At 42.6% G+C, this 26,969-nt stretch overlaps 1 protein-coding gene and 1 long non-coding RNA gene across 3 annotated transcripts in view; both read left to right on the forward strand.

Annotated features, from left to right (window-relative positions):
- Window positions 1–577: 577 nt before the first annotated feature.
- LOC110516984 lies at window positions 578–18,387 on the forward strand. 2 transcript variants are annotated; one of them, XR_005042471.1, is made up of 3 exons: window positions 578–688; window positions 11,015–11,129; window positions 17,142–18,387. It is a non-coding gene; the product is annotated as an uncharacterized LOC110516984 (long non-coding RNA). The 2 variants fall into 2 exon arrangements; XR_002472494.2 differs by lacking the exon at window positions 578–688 and adding an exon at window positions 9,607–9,911.
- Window positions 18,388–19,781: 1,394 nt separating this feature from the next.
- The window catches only part of LOC110516993 (uncharacterized protein C1orf232), a 24,780-nt gene continuing 17,592 nt past the window's right edge, over window positions 19,782–26,969 (forward strand). Inside the window, exon 1 of the mRNA XM_021595256.2 lies at window positions 19,782–19,904. The gene's annotated coding sequence lies outside the window, so the exon portion shown is untranslated. The remainder of the gene's footprint in view (window positions 19,905–26,969) is intronic.

Raw genomic sequence — 26,969 nt, forward strand, 5'->3', positions numbered from 1 at the left:
ATACACCGGTTAACGTAATTATAGCAAGTAAAATTACATGTTTTGTCATACCCGTGGTATACCCTGGTGAAGACAGCTTGTCTGTCGAAACGATGGTTATTATATTATTGCATCTGAGTGTGCGGCTCTCCTTTTCTTTTTCATACCGTCTGGTATACCGTGGCTGTCAGCCAATCAGCACCCAGTTTATAATAATGTATAGCTTCTGTCTTCCATCACCATGGCATTAGACCAGGGGCCAAAAGTGTGACACCAATCAGGCTCCCGAGAACTGTAGTTGCCCATCCCTGCCTTAGACTAGAGTTCAACTACGTACAACTAGCCTACACAACAGAGCGCTAAACTAACCATTTGTGTGCTAAATGTCTGTCGGTTGCGCGTTGGCCTAATAACCTATTTTCAGTCAACGAAAGCAATACAATACTTTCATGTATAGGACAAAGTTATTAATGACCAATAAAGAAACATTCTTTCTCCGACTAGAAATACGTGTAATCGATCACACTAGGCGATCATATTATATTCAGACTTAAATGTCTTGCGCGCTCATGTCTCAGATTGCCCCACCCACCTCATGTATCTATAGGCTGGCCTGGTTTCCTATATAGCTTGATACGTGAACATCGTGTGCTTGTGCACCCTCAATAGTTTGGGCACGTTTCAACCAGCTCAATCCGAGCAGTTGCAGGTCAGTTCAAACTACAGGATTTTAAATGAAACTTTTGCGCGACAATTAGTTTTTGTTAAATATATTTTAAATATGTCCACAAATGATTTCCAATAGTTTGTAATTGGTTGACTCCATGATTAATTAGCTAACAATGGAAATGAGCACGTACTGGAGGTGTAGAACATTTGTTGAATTGTCTTATATTACATTTGGAGGGAAAGAGAACAGATTGTTTACGCCCCAATATGACTTGGTTGGGTAACAATATGGATGGAGCCGCTAGGAAAAGTTTTTATTTTTACTTTATACATTTTTATTAACCGATTTTTAAGTAATTCGAACGTATAACCGCTCAATTGGATAGATATTCTTGATAAATTAATCGATTGTTAAATAAATAATTGTACTTCTCATTTGGAATTAATAGGTGTGGGTTTTAAATTGGTAATGGAAACACTTAGGCTGCTTAGACAGGCAGCCCAATATCACAATTATTTTCCCACAATTGATCTTTTGACCAATCAGATCAGCTCTAAAAAAGATCTAATGTGATTGGTCAAAAGACTAATTTAGTGGGGGGTAAAAACTTTTATCAACTTTGAGAGCAATTGCCCTGTAGCACTGCTTATCTAAAAGTATTCATTGTATTTTTATTATTTTCATTTTGTTGGATGTCTGCTCAAATGGAACGCATCTTGATTCAACAGCTTATGAAATATGGTGTAACTTTTTATGAGAAACTGCTGGATCTGTGCACTAGATTTATTAGGTAATGATTTGATGGGAATTGATGCATTGCATTTCATGAGATTATTTAACTCTTGTGTAAAATATCTTCAGAAAACATGGGACATGAGACGTATGTGGCAGGGTCTACAGGAAATCACGGACTACAAGAAGAAAACCAGCCACGTCACAGACACCGACATTACGCTTCCAGACAAACTAAACACCTTCTTTGCCCGCTTTGAGGATAAAACAGTTCCACCGTCGTGGCCTGCTAACAAGAGCTGCATCCTTCTCCGTGGCCGGCATGAGTAAAACATTTAAACGGCTGCTGGCCCAGACGGCATCCTTAGCCACGTCCTCGGAGCACGCGCAGACCAGCTGGCTGGTGTGTTTATGGACATATTCAATCGCTCCCTATCCCAGTCTGCTTCAAGATAGATACCATTGTTCCTGTACCCAAGAAGGCAAAGATAACTGAACTAAATGACTACCGCCCCGTAGCACTCACTTCTGTCATCATGTAGTGCTTTGATAGACTAGTCAAGGATCATATCACCTCCACCTTACCGGCCACCCTAGACCCACTTCAGTTTGCATACCACCCTAACAGGTCCGCAGACGATGCATTCGCCTGCACACTGCCCTATCCCATCTGGACAAGAGGAATACCTATGTAAGAATGCTGTTCATTGACTACAGCTCAGCATTCAACACCATAGTACCCTCCAAGCTCATCATCAAGCTGGAGGCCCTGGGCCTCAACCCCGCCCTGTGTAATTGGGTCCTGGACTTTCTGACCGGCCACCCCCAGGTGGTGGTGAAGGTAGGAAACAACATCTCCACCTCGCTGACCCTCAACACTGGGGCCCCACAAGGGTGGGTGCTCAGATCCCCCCCCCCCCCCTGTACTCCCTGTTCACCCACAACTGTGTGGCCATGCACGCCTCCAACTCAATCATCAAGTTTGCAGATGACACAACAATAGTGGGCTTGATTACCAACAACGGCGAGACAGTCTACAGGGAGGAGGTGAGGGCGTGTGGTGTCAGGAAAACAACCTCTCCTTTATTTTGTTGACGCTGAGTGAGATGATTGTGGAGCACCCCCCCCCCCCCCCCCCCCCCCCCTATCCATATTGAAGGGACAGCAGTGGAGAAAGTTTTAAGTTCCTCGGCATACAGATCATGGACAAACTGAAATGGTCCACCCACACAGACAGCGTGGTGAAGAAGGCGCAACAGCGCCTCTTCAACCACAGGAGGCTGAAGAAATTTGGCTTGTCACCCAAAACTCTGACTAACTTTTACAGATCCACAATCGAGAGCATCCTGTCAGGCTGTATCACAACCTGGTACAGCAACTGCTCTGCCCTCAACTGCAAGGCCCTCCAGAGGGTGGTGCGGTCTGCACAACGCATCACCGGGAGCAAACTACCTGCCCTCCATGATACCTATAGCACCCGATTTCACAGGAAGGCCAAAAAGATCATCAAAGACAACCACCTGAGCTACTGCCTGTTCACCCCGTTACCATCCAGAAAGTGAGGTCAGTACAGGTACATCAAAGCTGGGACTGAGAGATCAAAGCTGTTTTTCAATCTCAAGGCCATCAGACTGCTAAATCGCAATCACTAACTCAGAGAGGCTGCTGGCTAAATGGAGACCCAATCACTGGCCACTTTAACAAATGGATCACTAGTCACTTTATACAATGCCACTTGAATAATGTTTACATATCTTACATTACTCATCTCATATGTACAGTGCCTTGCGAAAGTATTCGGCCCCCTTGAACTTTGTGACCTTTTGCCACATTTCAGGCTTCAAACATAAAGATATAAAACTGTATTTTTTTGTGAAGAATCAACAACAAGTGGGACACAATCATGAAGTGGAACGACATTTATTGGATATTTCAAACTTTTTTAACAAATCAAAAACTGAAAAATTGGGCGTGCAAAATTATTCAGCCCCCTTAAGTTAATACTTTGTAGCGCCACCTTTTGCTGCGATTACAGCTGTAAGTCGCTTGGAGTATGTCTCTATCAGTTTTGCACATCGAGAGACTGAAATGTTTTCCCATTCCTCCTTGCAAAACAGCTCGAGCTCAGTGAGGTTGGATGGAGAGCATTTGTGAACAGCAGTTTTCAGTTCTTTCCACAGATTCTCGATTGGATTCAGGTCTGGACTTTGACTTGGCAATTCTAACACCTGGATATGTTTATTTTTGAACCATTCCATTGTAGATTTTGCTTTATGTTTTGGATCATTGTCTTGTTGGAAGACAAATCTCCGTCCCAGTCTCAGGTCTTTTGCAGACTCCATCAGGTTTTCTTCCAGAATGGTCCTGTATTTGGCTCCATCCATCTTCCCATCAATTTTAACCATCTTCCCTGTCCCTGCTGAAGAAAAGCAGGCCCAAACCATGATGCTGCCACCACCATGTTTGACAGTGGGGATGGTGTGTTCAGGGTGATGAGCTGTGTTGCTTTTACGCCAAACATAATGTTTTGCATTGTTGCCAAAAAGTTCAATTTTGGTTTCATCTGACCAGAGCACCTTCTTCCACATGTTTGGTGTGTCTCCCAGGTGGCTTGTGGCAAACTTTAAACAACACTTTTTATGGATATCTTTAAGAAATGGCTTTCTTCTTGCCACTCTTCCATAAAGGCCAGATTTGTGCAATATACGACTGATTGTTGTCCTATGGACAGAGTCTCCCACCTCAGCTGTAGATCTCTGCAGTTCATCCAGAGTGATCATGGGCCTCTTGGCTGCATCTCTGATCAGTCTTCTCCTTGTATGAGCTGAAAGTTTAGAGGGTCGGCCAGGTCTTGGTAGATTTGCAGTGGTCTGATACTCCTTCCATTTCAATATTATCGCTTGCACAGTGCTCCTTGGGATGTTTAAAGCTTGGGAAATCTTTTTGTATCCAAATCCGGCTTTAAACTTCTTCACAACAGTATCTCGGACCTGCCTGGTGTGTTCCTTGTTCTTCATGATGCTCTCTGCGCTTTTAACGGACCTCTGAGACTATCACAGTGCAGGTGCATTTATACGGAGACTTGATTACACACAGGTGGATTGTATTTATCATCATTAGTCATTTAGGTCAACATTGGATCATTCAGAGATCCTCACTGAACTTCTGGAGAGAGTTTGCTGCACTGAAAGTAAAGGGGCTGAATAATTTTGCACGCCCAATTTTTCAGTTTTTGATTTGTTAAAAAAGTTTGAAATATCCAATAAATGTCGTTCCACTTCATGATTGTGTCCCACTTGTTGTTGATTCTTCACAAAAAAATACAGTTTTATATCTTTGTTTGAAGCCTGAAATGTGGCAAAAGTTCGCAAAGTTCAAGGGGGCCAAATACTTTCGCAAGGCTCTGTATATACTGTATATTATACCATCTATTGCACCTAGTCTATGCCGCACGGCCATCACCCATCCATATATTTATATGTACATATTCTCATTCACCCCCTTTTTTTTTGTTTTTTTTGTGTGTGTTAGGTAGTTGTTGGGGATTTTTTAGATTACTTGTTAGATATTACTGTGCTGTCTGAACTAGAAGCACAAGAATTTCGCTACACTTGCATTAACATCTGCTAACCATGTGTATGTGACCAATACATTTTTATTTTATTTGGTAAATCAAAAAGGTTTTACTACAATTTGTTAGTTTAACTGAGAAAAGTACTACTATATGTGTAAATACTGTAACTGTAATGGTAGTTGTTCACACATGCAAGAGGCAGGTGGCAGCAGTGATCCTTCATTCCAGGTTTGAGGTGGTGGTATAGGGGCTTTGACTGGGAAAAGCTAGGAGAACAATGGGGTCATTTAAAATGGCAATGGCATGTCTGGAGGGGAGGGGTCATATAGGGGGATGAGGGGTGGCATGGTATGTGAAATTCTGTAACACCGTTTCCGGTTAATTACATGCCAGGGATTGGCATAACTTAACGCGCGGGTGTTTGTCATTTGGAATTTGCTGTTTGGTTGTTTTTAAAAAGCACAAAAGGCCTATATGTTCACCTCTCACCAAGTACTAGCTATGTTGGTTTGGCTCTTGTTTAGAATGCCTCTAGGCCTATATGCATGGACTGTATGCATTAACTATACAATCTAGTTATGAATAAGTTTGACCTTTTTTCCGGACTAACCTGATAGCTAACCTTTCACATGTTCACTTCTGGTGCTGTATCTCCGCTCAGACTACACGTCCCCCATCCACCCCTCCCACACGAGTCGAGAGTGCGTAATATGGCGATAATGTATTGAGATGTGAGATTCCTAGAAGCATCAAGCATTATGTGATCTTTACATTCATCCATTAAGCAATGTAATCAATGTCTCAGTACCAATTGATGATTGTCATCACACCCCCCCCCCCCCCTTCCTGCTTTTTTTTTCAGTGACATGTCAACTCTGGGTGGTAGGTGTTCTAAGCTGCATTCAGCAAGCCTTGTTTACAAGCCACACTGCAAAGATGTGACGGAAATGGTGGCCCTCCTATTTCCAAGAAAATCTCTCACCCCCCCTTTCATTTTGAGCCTGGGACTCCTTCACACACAGCTGATGGCTTGCCTGTGAATCACGACAATCACAGACATAGGGGGCTTGGCTGGGGAGATTGTGGTGATGTTTTCCCCTCTTGATGAAAGATTCAATTAATCTGACCATATGCAAGCCCCTTGACCAGGTCTGATTTCCACCCTACGCCACAGAAACAAAGAAGCCAGTCAATGCGAGCATGCTCTACGTCTACACGTCGGCATGGCTTATCGCTACTCTTTTTGCTGCTCGAATGAGGAAATATGGAAACGGTAGTGCACACACTATGGTCATAATGAGGAAATATGGAAACAGTAGTGCACACACTATGGTCATAATGAGGAAATATGGAAACGGTAGTGCACACACTATGGTCATAATGAGGAAATATGGAAACGGTAGTGCACACACTATGGTCATAATGAGGAAATATGGAAACGGTAGTGCACACACTATAGTCATCATGAATAAATATGGAAACGGTAGTGCACACACTACGGTCATAATGAGGAAATATGGAAACGGTAGTGCACACACTACGGTCATCATGAATAAATATGGAAACGGTAGTGCACACACTACGGTCATAATGAATAAATATGGAAACGGTAGTGCACACACTACGGTCATAATGAGGAAATATGGAAACGGTAGTGCACACACTACGGTCATCATGAATAAATATGGAAACGGTAGTGCACACACTACGGTCATCATGAATAAATATGGAAACGGTAGTGCACACACTACGGTCATAATGAGGAAATATGGAAACGGTAGTGCACACACTACGGTCATCATGAATAAATATGGAAACGGTAGTGCACACACTACGGTCATAATGAGGAAATATGGAAACGGTAGTGCACACACTACGGTCATAATGAGGAAATATGGAAACGGTAGTGCACACACTAGGGTCATGTGACGTGGAGTGTAGGTCTTTAAGCCCGGTAAGCACTGGGGAGAATGGAGATCACACAACTTTTAAGTCGATCAGCTTTATGATGTGCTGTAATGCTGATGCGGAGTCGTTGCTATCAGATCGGTGGCTCTGAGGAGAGATTGAAGCTCTGACAGTAGCACAGTCTCAGCTGCTGATGCCTCCAGCTCTCACCATTTATCAGCCCACATCCCTCAGTGGAGAAACCCCCGAGTTGTTTTAGATGGGAACAGTAGGGGGAGTGAGGATGCAGGAAGATGGGAGGGAGGAAGGAGCTTTGGAAGGCTGTGAGTTTGGGGGCTTGCTGTATGTGCTCACGAGACTGGTGCAGCAGAAACATGAAGCTAATGACAGTTTTACTGCTCCTGTGTCTGAGAGAGAGATTTGAATACTGCAAAAAGATCCTCTGTTTACAATGTAAAACACCAAATAATGCATGCAAAGCAGAATTAGGCTGCTATTTATCAAAATCCAGAAAAGAGATGTTAAATTCCACAACCACGTTAAAGGAAGTGATTCCCAAACCTTCCATAACAAAGATCACCTACAGAGAGATGAACCTGGAGAAGAGTCCCTTAAGCAAGCTGGTCCTGGGGCTCTGTTCACTAACACAAACTGAGCCCCAGGACAGCAACACAATTGAACCCAATCAAATCATGAGAAAAGATAATTACTTGACACATTGCTCAATTTGTTGTCAATTCTTTCCAAACTAGAATGCTATTTGGCCCTAAACAGAGAGTACACAGTGGCAGAATACCTGACCACTTGTGACTGACCCAAACTTAAGGAAAGCTTTGACTATGTACAGACTCAGTGAGCATAGCCTTGCTATTGAGAGAGGCTGCCGTAGGCAGACCTGGCTCTCCAGAGAAGACAGACCATGTACACTGCCCACAAAATGAGGTGGAAACTGAGCTGCACTTCCTAACCTCCTGCCAAATGTATGACCATCTTAGAGACGCATGTTTCCTTCAGATTACACAGATCAACAAAGATTTAAAAAACAAACCCAATTTTGATAAACTCCCATATCTACTGGGTGGAATACCACAGTGTGACATCACAGCAGCAATATTTGTGACCTGTTGCCATAAGAAAAGGGCAACCAGTGAAGAACAAACACCATTGTAAATACAACCCATATTTGTTTATTTTACCTTTTGTACTTTAACCATTTGCACATCGTTACAACACTGTATATAGACATTTGAAATGTATTTTACTCTTGGAACTTCTGAGTAATGTTTAATGTCAATTTGTATTGTTTATTTCACTTTTTTTTAATTTTTATCTACTTCACTTGCTTTGGCAATGTGAACGTATGTTTCCCATGCCAATAAAACTCTTAAATTGAATTGAGAGAGAGATTAGATATTTTTGGAGGGCTGCTGCTGCTCTTGCTCGCTCGCTCTCTCTCTCTCTCTCTCTCCCCATCCCATCTCTTTTGTGTTTTTCCATAGCCTCTCTGTCCCTCTCTTCCTGGTCTGACAGTGGCTCTTGGGCAGGCATTTTATAGCTTGATCTGAAAGCTATGTTCCCATGTCATTTGAGAGGATGTATTGACGAGGGTGGATGTCTCTTTCACTGTACTAATATTTTTAATAGATTTAACCTATATCCGAACCTCGACATCCAAAACGTTCCAGAGCTACAATTCCCCAAATTGGTTTACCAGACAAGTGTCCCTGATTTTTGTCAATTTAAATTACATTGGATAAATTGATATCAGTATGTTCTTTATTAGCTTTGAGGATGTTGACCGAGAACCTGTTCAAAGCCAAAGATTGACTTAATTTAATCTCCTCATCGGATTATTTGAAAGGAGACCCAACAATCAGATTACTTTATTTTAAGGTTGTTTATCGGACCCCTGCTTTGCTGACAGATTTAAAAGAAAGCTTTGGATTGGTCTACTGTGTGATCTTGGCCACAAGGTGATTGGCCATGAATCTCTGTAGTAACACATTTTTTGATAGTTGAGTAGTGAAGGAACCCTTCAAAGATATAGAACACATCAGCATTGCCCAAAGGGACATTGATCTAGCATGGCATGATGATGGGATACTACTACAAGGCTGTGAGGTCATTGTCCATTTAACAGTATGGATGTCAAGCAATGCCATAATTTGGCATGAAGCCATGGACATAATTAAAAGTAAGAATCTGGTGAAGTAAACATTCGTTTCATAATTGTTTGGAAGATTTCTGGAAGTGAAACTGAAACTCTTAGTCCAGTGAAATGGAAGGAGTTTATGTAACAACAAAACAAACTCCTTGACTCCACAATCATAAAGGCAAAATTACCCACTAATGTGAACGATGCTGTTCTTCCGAGTCAACATGAACAGGAGTGGTCAGTTCTGGAAGGCAAATCCTGATCTTTCTCACATATCATTCCTGAGGGCAGGTCTACGTTGTTACATAATCCAATGCGTTGACACGCATGTTCCCTTAGACGTGTGCCTTTTAAGCTTATGAACTCTTTATTTGTATTTTTTTCTCTCTTTCCACTTTGTTGGCTGGATGAGCAAATACCATCTGACAGGTCGCAAAGAGTTTTTACACTATGGGGAGGTGGGTTGGGCTTAAATGTGTTAGAGCGCAAGCCACAGAGATTGATGCATTTCGACAGCTGTGTGTGTGTGTGTGTGTGTTGGGCAAGTCTGCAGATCTGGTTGGGTGAGACCGGGCTATATAAAAGGGCGGAGCACAAAGCTGAAGCTTTCTCAGTAGTTCTCCCGTCACACTGTTGGGTACCCAAACTACCAGGTGCTCTTTGGTTGGCTGGGCGCTAGATGGTTGGAGGTTAGACTGGCCAGTTGGAGTAGCAGCCACAGGATCTTTACCACCACAGAGCCTGTGGAAGGTGTGGAGGATCCAACTTTTTTTTTTACGACTGCATTCCGGACCGCCTTTTTCCCTGGAGCAAGTCGGAAACCCTGAATTTCAAGTCATTTTTTTGCCGCATTCCTCCTTTTTGCCTGAACAAAAGGGTGTAATCGCAACCAGGTTGGCATATGAATCCCTCACATTTCTACCTTCCCTGCACACTGCCAGCTTTTCCCCTTGCCTCCCCAGTGAAATGGTTGTTATTGATGCGGTGAACTTGGTGAACTTCGACATAAGACCCATGTTATTGGTCATGGAGAGATGCATTTAGATGGTGGCATAATGAGTTAGTTAGGATCTCTTTAGTGCCCCCCACCACCACACACAGCTGGTCCTGTTTACTTGACTTGTGAGTTGGAGCACTATCGCTCAGTTTTCCGCATCTCGCAGGAATGTACTTCAAAGCAAGCCACTCAAGCAGCTGGAAGTAAAGAAAAAATACAATTGAATACTTTTTTTTTTTTTTTAAGGATAGAACTGGGCTCTTTCTAATTATGGTTGTCACTTTTGAATAAGATCTGGAATATTGTCCCGAATTTAGTGTTGAGGGAATTCCTTAAATTGGCATGATAACAATCAAGATGATCACTCATTACATGTGATATCTTCAGAGGCTGAATGAATGTAACGTTTTTCGACTCGAGTCTAAGTTTACGGCTTCGTGAATAGCAGCATTGTTTCCCTCGTAAGATCTAGTTCAGGCATGCCGATTGGAGATTATTATGAAACATTTTTTAAAGGTTCTGAGAAATGGTGTCAGGTCCAAAACCAGACCAGCTGTTAGTTCTGACGATGGCACTCTTTTCTGGATGGGTTTGTCTGCAACTAGACTAGACTGCACTGGACATGACCGGATCAGGGAGACTGGGTTTGTTCATAGTCCTCGCCTCAGGCAAGAACTGTTCCCTTCCTCAAAGCCGTTCAGATGGTTTGAGTTTATTTGCAAGCATAGAAAACTGCCTCGTTTCTCATAATGCCAGTCTGACGCCGGTATCAAACTTGAAGATAGGCTTTGGTTTAATTTGTAAGCACACTTTTGTCTTCCTCAGTGTTCAACAAAGTTTAGTTTGATGCTATTGTCTTCTACTTGGATGGTTCTAAAAACATTTTTTTTTTTTTAATTGAGGCCTCTACACATGTATGCCTCTACACATGGGATGAATTATGGTTTCCTATTGGCTTAGTGGGCCAATGAAGTGAGTCCATTATCTCTTTCTCTTCAGGTCTCCAGACCAGAGCTGCATCAACACACCGCGCAAAGAAACCAACCCCAGACCCACTACAGACATGATCATCAGACTGGGCAGGCTGACCCCTGGATACTTCCGCCTCCTACAGGTTTGTAAACTATTGACGGCCTTTCATTGGGGTTTTGTGCCTAATACTGTATGAATTCATGCGGAAGGAAATATATTGACATTTCTCTACTTATTGATATGACTTGTTACAGTGAGTCAGCACTGAATCATGTAAAGATGCAGTCCATGTGGAATCGTCAACAATTGGGAAAAAAAAAAAACGAGAAAAAAAAAAACGTCATTCAAGTTCAGAAAAACAGTATTGTGTTCTAGATTCGCAGATGCATTAGAAATTAGTCATATCGGCAGCATATCTGCTCCCACCCAGTCAATTAAATTCCTATTGTCAATTAAATTCCTTGCCACAGTTTGGTATTTGCTGATCTTTACGCTTGAATAACAATGGCCATGACCAATTATTATTTTTTTTTTTTTGTGTGTGTTTTTTGTTGTTGAATAGAGTCCTTGTTGACTTAGGAAATGTCAGCTAAGATGTATCTCTTATGAGGGAGTTATGATTCACTCGACTTGTAATGTAAGAGCAGCGTGACAAGGTTTAACTTCCCCCTTGGCTCAGATGTGGATGTAAGCAAAATTAAAAATGGACCACGTCAGAGTATTTGAGCGTTACTCCAAGGCCATGGTTTCTCTCCTCACATCCAGTAGCTAAAAGCTAATGAAAACGGCCTCTAATCCTCTTAAAATTAAGTAGTGTTTCCCCCTTTTTGCCTGAGTTCTACTGTGGACTCTAAACGGTGCAAGTGACCAGTTGTTAAAACGGCATGACCAACACTAACTTGTCATGTTGAATTCAGCCAGGCGGGAATCTGGGACTGGTGTATAATAGTAGCCACTTTCCCCAGGACCCCCCCCATCTGCGACGCACAATCTGTTCTCATCAACAAAGCCACTGATATGATTAGCATTGACGCTAATGCTAGTGATATTATTTCCTCCCCCTTTCTTTTGTTCCTCCTCTGCCGCAATAATCCTTTACGGCCATGAATGTGATGCATGTCATCATTTGTGTAAAGTGTTTTCTCTGATATTTTAACTAATTGGAAAACAATACCCCAATACAGACTTTAGGAGAAAGTGACTCGTTGTTACATAAAATTACACATGTTGCTGTGATAATTGCTTTGTGGTAGAAGGAATTGAATATGTGTGATGGTAGTGAGGACTTTCTGCATTCTGGTTTGAATTTATGGTTCATGATGGTTATTGTGCTTTCAGATACAGTAAGCTGAAGTCGGAAGTTTACATGCACTTAGGTTGGAGTCATTAAAACTCGTTTTAATGACAGATTACTTCACTTATAATTCAATGTATCACATTTCCAGTGGGTCAGAAGTTTACATACACTAAGTTGACTGTGCCTTTTAAACAGCTTGGAAAATTCCAGAAAATCATGTTATGGCTTTAGAAGCTTCTGATTGACTCAAATTATGTCAATTAGCCTATTGGAGGTGTACCTGTGGATGTATTTCAAGGCCTACCTTTAAACTCAGTGCCTCTTTGCTTGACATTATGGGAAAATCAAAATAAATCAGCCAAGACCTAAGAAAAACAATCGTAGACCTCCACAAGTCTGGTTCATTCTTGGGAGCAGTTTCCAAACACCTGAAGGTAGCATGTTCATCTGTACAAACAATAGTACGCAAGTATAAACACCATGGGACCACGCAGCCGTCATACCGCTCAGGAAGGAGACTTGTTCTGTCTCCTAGAGATGAACGTACTTTGGTGTGAAAAGTGCAAGTCAATCCCAGAACAACAGCAAAGGACCTTGTGAAGATGCTGGAGGAAACGGGTACAAAAGTATCTATATCCACAGTAAAACAAGTCCTATATCGACATAACCTGAAAGACCACTCAGCAAGGAAGAAGCCACTGCTCCAAAACCGCCAAAAAAAGCCAGACTATGTTTTGCAATTGCACATGGGGACAAATATTGTACTGATCTGATGCAACAAAAATACACTGCTCCAAAAAATAAAGGGAACACTTAAACAACACAATGTAACTCCAAGTCAATCACACTTCTGTGAAATCAAACTGTCCACTTAGGAACCAACACTGATTGACAATACATTTCACATGCTGTTGTGCAAATGGAATAGACAACAGGTGGAAATTATAGGCAATTAGCAAGATACCCCTAATAAAGGAGTGGTTCTGCAGGTGGTGACCACAGACCACTTCTCAGTTCCTATGCTTCCTGGCTGATGTTTTGGTCACTTTTGAATGCTGACGGTGCTTTCACTCTAGTGGTAGCATGAGACGGAGTCTACAACCCACACAAGTGGCTCAGGTAGTGCAGCTCATCCAGGATGGCACATCAATGCGAGCTGTGGCAAGAAGGTTTGCTGTGTCTGTCAGCGTAGTGTCCAGAGCATGGGGGCGCTACCAGGAGACAGGCCAGTACATCAGGAGATGTGGAGGAGGCCGTAGGAGGGCAACAACCCAGCAGCAGGACCGCTACCTCCGCCTTTGTGCAAGGAGGAGCACTGCCAGAGCCCACAAATGTGCATGTGCAAATGTGCATTTCTTTGGGGGGGCCGCACAGCCCTCCATGTGCTCGCCAGAGGTAGCCTGACTGCCATTCGGTACCGATATGAGATCCTCAGACCCCTTGTGAGACCATATGCTGGTGCAGTTGACCCTGGGTTCCTCCTGGGCCAACTGGAGGAAGACAATGCTAGACCTCATGTGGCTGGAGTGTGTCAGCAGTTCCTGCAAGAGGAAGGCATTGATGCTATGGACTGGCCCGCCCGTTCTCCAGACCTGAATCCAATTGAGCACATTTGGGACATCATGTCTCGCTCCATCCACCAACGCCACATTGCACCACAGACTGTCCAGGAGTTGGCGGATGCTTTAGTCCAGGTCTGGGATGAGATCCCTCAGGAGACCATCCGCCACCTCATCAGGAGCATGCCCAGGCGTTGTAGGGAGGTCATACAGGCACGTGGAGGCCACACACACTACTGAGCCTCATTTTGACTTGTTTTAAGGACATTACATCAAAGTTGGATCAGCCTGTAGTGTGGTTTTCCACTTTAATTTTGAGTGTGACTCCAAATGTCAGCACATTCAACTATGTAAAGAAAAGTATTTAATAAGAATATTTCATTCATTCAGATCTAGGATGTGTTATTTTAGTGTTCCCTTTATTTTTTTGAGCAGTGTATATAACTGTTTGGTCATAATGTCCATGCATATGTTTGGAGGAAAAAGGGTGAGGCTTGCAAGCTGAAGAACACCATCCCAACTGTGAAGCACGAGGGTGGCAGCGTCATGTTGTGGTGCTGCTTTGTTGCAGGAGGGACTGGTGCACTTCACAAAATAGATGGCATCATGAGGAAGTAAAATTATGTGGATTTATTGAAGAAACATCTCAAAACCCCAGTCAAGAAGTTAAAGCTTGGTTGCAAATGGGTCTTCCAAATGGACAATGACCCCAAGCATACTTCCAAAGTTGTGGCAAAATGGATTAAGGGCATCAAAGTCAAGGTATTGGAGTGGCCATCACAAAGCGCTGACCTCAATCCTATAGAAAATGTGTGGGCAGAACTGAAAAAGTGTGTGCGAGCAAGGAGGCCTTCAAACCTGACTCAGTTGCACCAGCTCTGTCAGGAGGAATTCACCCAACTTATTGTGGGAAGCTTGTAGAAGGCTACCCAAAACATTTGACCCAAGTTAAACAATTTAAAGGCAATGCTACCAAATACTAATTGAGTGTATGTCAACTTCTGACACACTGGGAATGTGATGAGAGAAATAAAAGCTGAAATAAATCATTCTCTCTACTATTATTCTGACATTTCACATTAAAATAAAGTGGTGATCCTAACTAACCTAAAACAGGGAATTTTTACTAGGATTAAATGTCAGGAATTGTGAAAAACTGAGTTTAAATGTATTTGGCTAAGGTGTATGTAAACTTCCGACTTCAACTGTACATCTGGTTAGTAAATCAAGATTCTCTATTTTATTTTTTAAATGTATTGTACCTTGTTCTTATTACCTAGTTAAATAAGAAGTTATTATTTACAATGACGGCCTAGGAACAGTGGGTTAACTGCCTTGTTCAGGGGCAGAATGACAGATTTTTAAATTGTCATCTCGGGGATTCGATCTAGCAACCTTTCGGTTACTGGCCCAACACTCTAACCACTAGGCTACCTGCCGCCCAGGTAGTGGGATTGCCTATGTCCACCTGAATGCAAGATGTCTCTAAAATCCTAATTTGAAAGGAAAGGGAGAAACCTAGTCAGTTGTAAAACAAAATGCATTCCACTGAAATGTGTCTTCCGCATTTAACCCATCTCCTCTGAGCCCCAGACCTCTCCAATAACACTTCCATATATACACTATAGATACAAAAGTATGCGGACACCCCTTCAAATGAATGGATTCGACTTTTTCAAGCACACCCATTCCTGACAGGTGTATAAAATCAAGCACACAGCCATGTAATCTCCATAGACAAACACTAGAATGGACTTACTGGAGAGCTTGGTGACGTTCAACGTGGCACCATCATAGGATGCCACCTTTACAACAAGTCAGTTCGGCAAATTTCTGCCCTACTAGAGCTGCCCCAGTTAACTGTAAGTACTGTTATTGTGAAGTGGAAATGTCTGGGAGCAACAACGGCTCAGCCACAAAGTGGTAGGCCACACAAGCTCACAAAACGTGACCGCCAAGTGCTGAAGCGCGACTGTCATCAGTTGCAACACTCACCACGAGTTCCAAGCGGCCCCTGGAAGCAACATCAGCACAATAGCTGTTGGTCAGGAGCTGCATGAAGTGGGTTTCCATGGCCGAGCAGCTGCACACAAGCCTAAGATCACCATGCGCAATGCCAAGTGTTGGCTGGAGTGGTGTAAAACAGTGGAAACGCTTTCTCTGGAGTGATGAATCATGCTTCACCATCTGGCAGATGCCAGGATGCATAGCGCACGAACGCATAATGCCAACTGTAAAGTGTTGAGGAGGAATAATGTCCTGGGACTGTTTTTTCATGGTTCGGGCTAGGCCCCTTGGTTCCAGTGAAGAGAAATCTTAATGCTACAGAACATTCTAGATGATTCTTTGTGGCAACAGTTTGGGGAAGGCCCTTTCCTGTTCCAGCTTGATAATGCCCCCGTGCACAAAACGAGGTCCATACAGAGATGGTTTGTCGAGATCGGTGTTGAATAACTTGGCTGGCCTGACCTCAACCCCATCAAACACCTTTAGTATGAATTGGAACGCCGACTGCAAGCCAGGCCTAATCGCCCAACATCAGTTATGCTCTTGTGGTTGAATGGAAGCAAGTCCCTGCAGCAATGCTCCAACATCTAGAGGAAAGCCTTCCCAGAAGTGTGAATGCTGTTAACGCAGCAAAGAGGGGGACCAACTCCATATTAATGCCCATGATTTTGGAGTGAGCTGTTCGACGAGCAGGTGTCCACATACGTTTGGTCATGTAGTTGTAATCTTGCAGGTGTATCCAGAGGCCTTTTCCACTAAAGATATGGCAGTGCTCTCTAAACGCCTGAGCTTAAAATGGACTCTTATCTTATTTGCTTTGAGGCCCTCCAGGGATAATGGAGGGCAAAGAAGGGGCTGTATTGTACGGAGTCCACATACCCTCCCGGTGTTCAGGGACCTTCTGCATCTGCCCTTTGGTATAGCATGCAAAGAGCCTGGAACAGACCAGTCTTGTGTACCAAGACCCCCTTATTGCTAAAATATTTCCTTGCCCTCTCTAAATGTTTAATAACTGTTCTAACCACAAGCCTGGGCACCGTGGATATGTGGAACACTGGTGTTGTTGGGGAAGTTGGGTTTTAGGTATCGTTTTTGAAAGGAAGAAGCTTTATTGCATGTTTTTTTTTCTGTACATTTTCATGTTTCGTCACATTCAATGATCTTTTTATAGAATCTTTGACTTAAATGTTGCCTAAGGCATTGGTTTTGTTTTTCCAGATTTGGTTCAGATATGTTCTACGACCCATATGTTGATAACTCAACTTTTTCCTTTTGTGTGTTCTCTCTACAGAGACAGGTGGCGGGTGAGGTGCAGACCCAGCCACAGGACCGCGCCGTCAACCAGATAGCCATGATGCTGGCCATCATGGGCCTGAGCCTGTCCTACTACAGTGCCAAACGGATGACCGAGAAGGTCCATAGGCTCCAGAAGAGAAGAGATCCCCATACGCCCTGAAGAGACCCCCCCCCCCCCCCCCCCCCCCCCCATGGAGATGACAGTGTCGGTGTCCAGAACACCTTTTCACAACCAATCAGTCGTAGTCACGTCGTTCAGACACTGGAGTTTTACTGGGATCACTCTCACTGCGAGGAGAATTCGGGGGCTGCTGCTGTTAAGGGTATCTTAATTTTTCACCCCAATGGATGTTGGAGGACCTTGTGGGTCAATTATTTTGGGGGGTGGGGGGGTGGTGGTGTTGTATGTGGGAAAGGCCCATGGTGAGGTTTGTGTGGTCCTGATAAAGTTTGGGGGGTAAAAAGTACAACCAGCTGTCTATGGTCAGGCTGGGCCCCTGCTTCAGTCGTTGCCAGGGTACATGCGTGCAGGATGCCGTCAATACTGTTCTGAGCTAAAAAGGGATAGAGAAATGCTTAACTGAATATTCTAATGTACTGTGAATCTTGCCAGTGAATCTTGCCAACTATATGACAAGTTTGTCTAAAATAACTGAACAGTAATTATTTTTTAATTAAGGGAAGGCTATCTGCACTTGAGATGTATCTAGTAATGACTGAAGGCGGGCCCGTAGTGTGGTTGAAAGTGGGAAGAAAGGAACCCTCTTAGGTTTTTTGTAATTCCGTATTGTTAAAAAAAATAAAAGTGAGCCATGTGAACTAGATGTGGAGGAGTCTCAAACTGGTCAATAATTCCACACATGTTCAATATCTGTTAATGTCAGACACAAACAACCGTACATTACTGGTGAAATTAAGTATTTTAACGTTTTGGGAACTTGCTTATCCAAATATATGAAAGAAAGGCACTTAAATCACAACTTTGTTTTTCACAATGTTTCTAGATTAAAGTCTTGATAAAAATGTTTGGCTTTCTTTAAAGAACTCGATCTGCAATAGCTACTAGGTGTTACCACAAATATTCTAGCTTTAGTAAACGTTGCATGGGTGTGCAGCTTTTAATCTCTTCGTTAAGACTGTCACATTCAGTTTTTCTAAAGGATGATAACCATGAATGTATATTTCTGTGATGTTTTTATAGAAAAGCTGTGACTTGAATAAAGCTGTGACTTGAATAATAAGAACTGTGGCAGTTTAGTAATGATTTTAAGGTGTTTGGGAATTTTGGAAAAACTGATGTGAACAAGCATTTTATCACTATTTAGTTTAGGGGAACTTCTTTAATCAAATTTTTTCTGTGAAAAGATGATCTTGCCCCACCATTTCAGCTCAATAGCTGCTTGGTTGGATTTGGCATATTAGACTCTGTTGCAGCACCACTTCCTGTATCGCATGGTGTCTGGTGTCCGCAGGAGCGTGCCGTCTGCACGCAACAGGAAGTGTTCAGGCCTCCAGACAGCCGTTGTCTTCATCTGTGTCTGTAGTCTGTACCAGTTTGCCATCAAATCCGTTGCCCCTCCTGCACCAATTTAACAGTGGTGGCAAAATCACAGGGCAATGTTTTAATCTATTAAAATATAAACGCAATAATTTCAATGATCTTACTGAATTACAGTTCATATAAGGAAATTGATTTATTGAATTTTCTTTGCCCCTAATCTATGGATTTCACATGACTGGGCAGGGTGGGCCTGGGAGAGCATAGGCCAACCCACTTGGGAGACTGGCTCACCCACTGGCAGCCAGGCCCAGCCAATCAGAATTATTCTTTCAGCACAAAGGGCTTTAATGCATACATAAATACTCCTCAGTTTCATCAGCTGTCTGAGTGGCTGGTCTCAGACGGTCCCGCAGGTGAAGAAGCCAGATGTGGGGGTCCTGGGCTGGCGTTGTTACACTTGTTCTGCGGTTGTGAGGTCGGTTGGATGTACTGCTAACTCTCTAAAATGACGTTGGAGGAGGTTTATAGTAGAGAAATTAACATTCATTTATCTCTGGTGGACATTCTTGCAGTCAGCATGCCAATTGCACACTCCCTCAACTTGAGACATCTGTGGTGTTGTGTGACAAAACTGCACATTTTAGAGTGGCCTTTTATTGTCTCCAGCACAAGCTGCACCTGCGTAATGATCATGTTGTTTAATCAACTTCTTGATATGCCACACCTGTCGGGTGGATGGATTATCTTTGCAAAGGAAAAATGCTCCCTAACAGGGATGTAACAAATTTGTCCCCAAAATGTGAGGTAAATACACTTTCTGTGCATTTGGAAAATTTCTGGGATATTTTATTTCAGCTCATGAAACATGGGACCAACACTTTACATGCTGTGTTTATATTTTTGTTCAGTATGTTTTGCTTTTACTGTCAGACAGTTTGTTAATAGAGAAAGGCAGTAAAATCTGAATTGTTACTATATGTTCTCCAATGGCACTCATTTTAGAATGTGTGCAGATTATACATCCCGAGGGTTGGAGGGTGACTCATGCACCGGTTAAACATCAGCCATTCTGAGGCCCCTCCTTGTCTGTTCCATGTTATCTCTACAGAATGTTCTCTTCTATACCTGGGTAGACTGTACAGAAGCTATGCATCTGAGGTACTTATAGCATGGCCATGTTCGGGAGGGTGAGAGGGTAGTGGTGACTGATGAGGACTTCAGACAGGAGGGACGGGGGTTGAAAGCTGTTTGTGTACGGTATGTTGATTCACCAGTCCAGTTCTTTATACAGGTTATTTTGAAGAATGCTGAAGTCTTGTCAGTACTAAATAAGAAAACAGTTGGAATGGCACACTCGTGAGTTGGTACAAATGGATCTAAGGAATAGTTTATTTCCTCATTGTCCTCCTTTAAAGTTTAGGAAGATGAGTATAAAGGAGATAGATATTGAGCTCTTAAAAAATGTGGAAGATGTAAGAATGTTTTAATGATCGAAGGATCATTGCTTGCTCTTAAGTGATGTTTGTCAGAACTAGGAGAAAGTGTGTGTAGTGTTAAAGTGTTAGGAATTTGTGTTCGAGTAGTTATATGAATAGGTTTATTTGAAAATAAAAGAGAGCCGCACACTCTAGGAGCTCAGATGCAAAAATGTAATACCAACGTTTCGACAGCCAAGCTGTCTTCACCAGGGTATATGAATAGGTTTAACCTGTCACATAATAGAGAAGTCTGAATTGTCCTTGTTTTGGTTGGCTTTTGAAAACCAGTCTGATAGATTAGCCCCAAGTCACCAATAGCAATAATGAAACTGTTAGCACTTTTAGCAGTAGACAAAATATTGTCGATTTCCCTCTGAATGATCTTTAGTCAGGCAGATAGCTTGATCAACTGGGGATCACATCAAAATCGCTTTGTTTATTCATTGCAAGCTCAGAGAAGGCAGATTGGAGCCTGCTATTCTCCACGTTTCCTCTTCAACTAACGAGTCAATGGGCTAAAGCTAGAGAATGCATGCTCATTGCTCGCTCAGACGCTCAATTGCAGATGTGATGCTCTGTGACAGGCCAGGGATGGGGCCTCATTGGGTGACACGTGTCCCTCTGCCCATGGCCCTAGCCCCCCCCTCCCCCCCCTACTGTTCTGTTTCGCCCATCACTGGGCAAAAACACCACATTGGTGTCTCCATGATGCAAGTCTGGGACAACAAACCTAAAAGAAGTGTTCTCATTGGCTATCCAGTGATGCGTCACAGAAATCGGCCCAGATATGAGCCACAGAGACAAAGGGATGGGGTTCAGGTTGGTGGGGGAGAAATTCAGGGCTGGGGAAATGTCTACTGCTATGATGCTCCAACATGCTTCCTTTTTAACCATACGGGAGGGAGGAGGTCAAAGAATAGCACTTAGGAGAGAAGTGAGAACAAAGTGGCCTTCCAAGTCTAAACGTAACAATTCTTGAGTGAGAGGATTTGTCAGAGAAGGTTCCAGAAATGTGTGTTTTCTGTAAATGCTATATTACTTTGTGGTGCCTGAGTGGTTTGGGCAAACCCCCTGTCCCTTTCCCTATGAAATTATTTGTTGAATTGCTAGTCCTCTGTATCTGTGATCATTGATTCTAGTCTTTAGTTTAAGTTATTTAAAAAAAAATGTAACATGACTAAAACAAATGGATAAGTAAATGAATGGCTACTGGGACAGTGGAAAGGCTTGCAAAATGAATACCACTCAAAAGGACACAGTATCTGCTCACAGACATGTACTTGTTAACTCTATAAGTGTTTTATAGGACCTTTATTTTCACAAATACGCACCCACACCCCATCCGGTCAGTCTCTAGCATCCACAGTAGGTTGGTGGCACCTTAATGAACGGGCTCGTGGTAATGACCGGAGCGGAATCAGTGGAATACTATCAAACACATGGTTTCCATTCCATTTGCGCCACTCCGGACATTATTATGAGCCGTATGCTCCTTTTGATTTTCCGTTGCAAAACGTTTTGCTACAGTGGGCCCTAATGAATACGACACTGGTGGCAACCCCACCACTGTTACTCTGTTACCAAGACACCGATCAGTGCACCCTCCCCAAATCTTGACATTAGCTGGTGAAATACAAAAACTGACCTTAGATCATTTCCACCCTCTGCCATGGCAGCCTTTGGCCTGGTGAGCCATTAATGTAGGGCAGCATGTTCCCCCTCATAATCTAGCTGTTTTTTTTTACCATCTGTCTATCGAAAACTTTTTTAATCAGGATTTTGTGAAAGCTGCTTAACTCTATGATTATCTCTCTGGACTCAAACATTGTTTACTTATGGCCTGTTATGGTTTTCCCATGGTTTTATTACGACCATATATGGAAATGTATACATATACTGTGCCTTGCAAAAGTTTTCATTCCCCTTGTTTTTCCTGTTGCATTACAACCTGTAATTTAAATGGATTTTTATTTGGATTTCATGTAATGGACCTACACAAAATAGTCCAAATTGGTGAACTGAAATGATTTTTTTTTTTATTGTTCCATTGTTTTGTTTAAATTAAACAGAAAAGTGGTGCATGCATATGTATTCACCCCCTTTGCTGTGAAGCCTGTAAGTAAGATCTGGTGCAACCAATTACCTTCAGAAGTCACATAATTACTTAAACAAAGTCCACCTGTGTGCAATCTGTCACATGATCTGTCACATGATCTCAGTATACCTGTTCTGAAAGGCCCCAGAGTCTGCAACACAACTAAGCAAGGAGCACTACCAAGCAAGCTGCACCCTGAAGACCAAGGAGCTCTCCAAACAGGTCAGGGACAAAGTTGAGGAGAAGTACAGATCAGGATTGGGTTATAAAAAAATATGCAAAACTTTGAACATCCCACGGAGCACCATTAAATCCATTATTAAAAATGGAAAGAATATGGCAACACAATAAACCTGCCAAGAGAGGGCCACCCACCACAACTCACAGACCAGACAAGGAGTACATTAATTAGAGAGGCAACAAAGATAACCCTGAAGGTGCTGCAAAGCTCCACAGCGGAGATTGGAGTATCTGTCCACAGGACCACTTTAAGCTGTACACTCCACAGATCTGGGCTTTATAGAAGAGTGGACAGAAAAAGCAATTGCTTAAAGAAACAAATAAGCAAACATGTTCGCCAAAGGGCATGTGGAAGACTACCCAACCATATGGAAGAAGGTACTCTGGTCAGATGAGACTAAAATTGAGCTTTTTGGCCACCAAGGAAAATGCCATGTCTGGCGCAAACCCAACACTTCTCATCACCCCGAGAACACCATCCCCACAATGAAGCATGGTAGTGGCAGGATCATGCTGTGGGGATGTTTTTCATAGGCAGGGACTGGGAATACAGGCAAATTCTTGAGGGATACCTGTTTCAGTCTTCCAGAGATTTGAGACTGGGACGGAGGTTCACCTTCCAACAGGACAATTATTTCTTGTTTGTTTCACAATAAAACATATTTTGCATCTTCAAAGTGGTAGGCATGTTGTATAAATAAAATGATACAAACCCCCCAAAAATAAATTTACATTTCAGGATGTAAGGCAAAAAATAGGAAAATGCCAAGGGGATGAATACTTTCGCAAGACACAGTATCTCTGTTTTTGTGGTAATATTTTTAGCTTTTTCTATTTAGACTTGTTCGCTACTGTCTGGTACCTGTTACTGTTCGCTACTGTCTGGTACCTGTTACTGTTAGCTACTGTCTGTTACCTGTTACTGTTAGCTACTCCCGAGTGGACTCCCGAGTGGCGCGGCGGTCTAAGGCACTGCATCTCAGTGCAAGACTACATCACTACAGTCCCTGGTTTGAGTCCAGACTGTATCACATCCGGCCGTGATTGGGAGTCCCATAGGGTGGCGCATTGTAAATAAGAATTTGTTCTTAACTGACTTGCCTAGTTAAATAAAGGTTAAATAAAAATACTTTCTGGTAACTGTTACTATTAGCTACTTTCTGGTACATGTTACTATTAGCTACTGTCTGGTACCTGTTACTGTTAGATACTGTCTGGTACCTGTTACTGTTACTGTTAGTTACTGTCTGGTACCTGTTACTGTCTGGTACCTGTTACTGTTAGTTACTGTCTAGTACCTGTTACTGTTAGTTATTGTCTGGTACCTGTTACTGTTAGTTACTGTCTGGTACCTGTTACTGTCTGGTACCTGTTACTGTTAGCTACTGTCTGGTCCCTGTTACTGTTAGTTACTGTCTGGTACCTGTTACTGTTAGTTACTGTCTGGTACCTGTTACTGTTAGCTACTGTCTGGTACTTGTTACTGTTAGTTACTGTCTGGTACCTGTTACTGTTAGTTACTGTCTGGTACCTGCTACTGTCTGGTACATGTTACTGTTACTTACTGTCTGGCACCTGCTACTGTCTGGTACCTGTTACTGTTAGTTACTGTCTGGTACCTGCTACTGTCTGGTACCTGTTACTGTTACTTACTGTCTGGTACCTGTTACTGTTAGTTACTGTCTGGTACCTGTTACTGTCTGGTACCTGTTACTGTTAGTTGCTGCCTGGTACCTGTTACTGTTAGTTACTGTCTGGTACCTGCTACTGTCTGGTACCTGTTACTGTTAGTTACTGTCTGGTACCTGTTACTGTTAGTTACTGTCTGGTACCCGCTACTGTCTGGTACCTGTTACTGTTAGTTACTGTCTGGTACCTGCTACTGTCTGTTACCTGTTACTGTTAGTTACTGTCTGGTACCTGTTACTGTTAGGTCCCTGTTACTGTTAGTTACTGGCTGGCACCTTTTACTGTTAGTTACTGTCTGGTACCTGTTACTGTCTGGTACCTGTTACTGTTAGTTACTGTCTGGTACCTGTTACTGGAAAACAGAAAAAGAAAGCACCCTCTACTGGGCATCAAGATCACAGTTCTAAAAGGGATCCTTTGTTAGGTGTAAATCTACCCCTACAATAAACTACGTCCAGATTGACCTACGGACAGAATGGGTTCTTGCCAGTTGTCATCTTTGGTGCAGATAACCTCATCGTTGTTCAAATTATTTTGAAACAAAGATTACACAAGGCAAACATCTTATGTCAATGTTGAGCTCGGAAATGTCCTTACAATGTTTCCCTGTTTCTTCGTAAAAATCAATGCACTGAGTGATTTAAGTATGAGCATACTAAAAGTGACCATCTGGGTTACCCTCGGCAATCATAGCTACAAATCCTTCACCACAGACATTTCATGAGCAGAACTATGTTTGTGAGAGAAAACACGAGGGGCAGAGAGGCATTGATTGCCAAGAGATGTTGCTAAACCCGATCAGGAAGTGCTCTGACATAACAGACCACAACCACCTGACACCCTACAATCTGATTCAACAGCTCTTAGTTCTGGCCCAAGGACAAGGCTACAGTTCCTCTCAACAGGAGAGCTAAATAAAAACACTGTGGGACATCTTAGACTGCTCATATATAAACAAGTCATACAGTCTATAAATAGTTTGGAAGCTTAGAGTAGAGTCAATCATTCATTATTTGATGTCTACAAACATGTGTCTACAAACCAGCCTAAATAGGTGACGTGTAATAATTTACTGAAGGGGGGGGGGGGGTGCCTTATGAATGATGTTGAATAAATACATTATGAAGGTTGTTCTGAGTGATACTGAAACACTAATAAAGGTGCTATGACTGGTGTCATAAAAGTGTTATGAATGCCTTATGTATGCCTTCGTCAAGTAAAGTGTTACCAATATCATCTCTCAGGTACACACGGTCTATTCTCTTGAACTTAGGGCTCACACCTTAATTGATACTAAAAACCTCTTCATAATAATCAAAGCCATACAAGGAAATGTAGGTCAGCTCTATGTTTTCTACAGGCCCCGTCATTGCACAGCTGGAAGCAACAGGAGCTAAAGCAACAGTTGATTGGCTCGCAGGCCAGGTTTTTAGGGAGTACTGTTTGTCAGAACTTGTGGCTATAGACGCCAGGGCCAGTTATAGACAGTGGTTAGAGAATTATACTCTCCACAAGTTCCCAGTGGAGGGATGTTGAGCATAGCAGCAAAACAGTCTTATCATTGTGGCTTACAGTCATTTTAAGATTCGGGTTTAATTTGGACATGCTTGTTAAGTCAAATTATATTCCTGTTTCTAAGTAGGGTCATAGGCGTTGCACTGTAAATAGGAATGTTGGAGGCTTTGTGTGAATCTCAATGGGTTTGTGTAAGAAGCCTCTTCACTTTTGATGTGCTTACATTGGGGAAGACTAGGTCGCCAGAAGCATTTTTTAAAAATCTCCCCATCCCCCCTCTCTATCTCTTTCTAACAAACACACAGTCAAAAGTTTGGACAGTCAAAAGTTTGGACTTACCATTCAAGGGCTTTTCCTTATTTTGACTATTTTCTACATTGTAAAATAATAGTCAAGACATCAAAAATATGAAATAACACATATGATCATGTAGTAACCAAAAAAGTGTTAAACAAATCAAAATATATTTTTGATTCTTCTAAAATAAAGTAGCATCCCTTTGCCTTGATGACATCTTTGCAAACTCTTGGCATTATCTCAACCAGCTTACCCGGAATGCTTTTCCAACAGTCTTGAAGGAGTTCCCATATACGCTGAGCACAAGTTGGCTGCTTTTCCTTCACTCTGTGGTCAAACTCATCCAAAAACTATTGGGTTGAGTTTGGGTGATTGTGGAGGTCAGGTCATCTGATGTAGCACTCCATCACTCTCCTTCTTGGTCAAATAGCCCTTACACAGCCTGGAGGTGTGTTGGGTCATTGTCCTGTTGAAAAACTGAAAAACAAATGACAGTCCCACTAAGCGCAAACCAGATGGGATGGCGTATCGCTGCAGAATGATGTGGTAGCCATGCTTGTTAAGTGTGCCTTGAATTCTAAATAAATCACTGACAGTGTCACCAGCAAAGCACCTCCACACCATTACACCTCCTCCATTCTTCACGGTGGGAACCACACATGCGGAGATCATCTTTCACCTACTCTGCGTTTCACAAAGACATGGCGGTTGGAACCAAAAATCTCCAATTTGGACTCATCAGACCAAAAGACAGATGTTCACCGGTCTATTGTCCATTGCTAGTGTTTCTTGCCCCAAGCAAGTCTCTTATTCTTATTGGCGTCCGTTAGTAGTGGTTAGTAGTGGTTTCTTTGCGGCAATTCGACCACGAAGGCCTGATTCAACTCTAAACAGTTGATGTTGAGATGTGTCTGTTACTTGAGCTCTGTGAAAAAATTATTTGGGCTGCAATTTCTGAGGCTGGTAACTTTAATGAACTTCTCCTCTGCAGCAGAGGTGACTCTGGGT

The sequence above is a fragment of the Oncorhynchus mykiss genome, chromosome 3, assembly GCF_013265735.2.
Source record: "Oncorhynchus mykiss isolate Arlee chromosome 3, USDA_OmykA_1.1, whole genome shotgun sequence".
NCBI classification, from domain to species: Eukaryota; Metazoa; Chordata; class Actinopteri; order Salmoniformes; family Salmonidae; genus Oncorhynchus; species Oncorhynchus mykiss.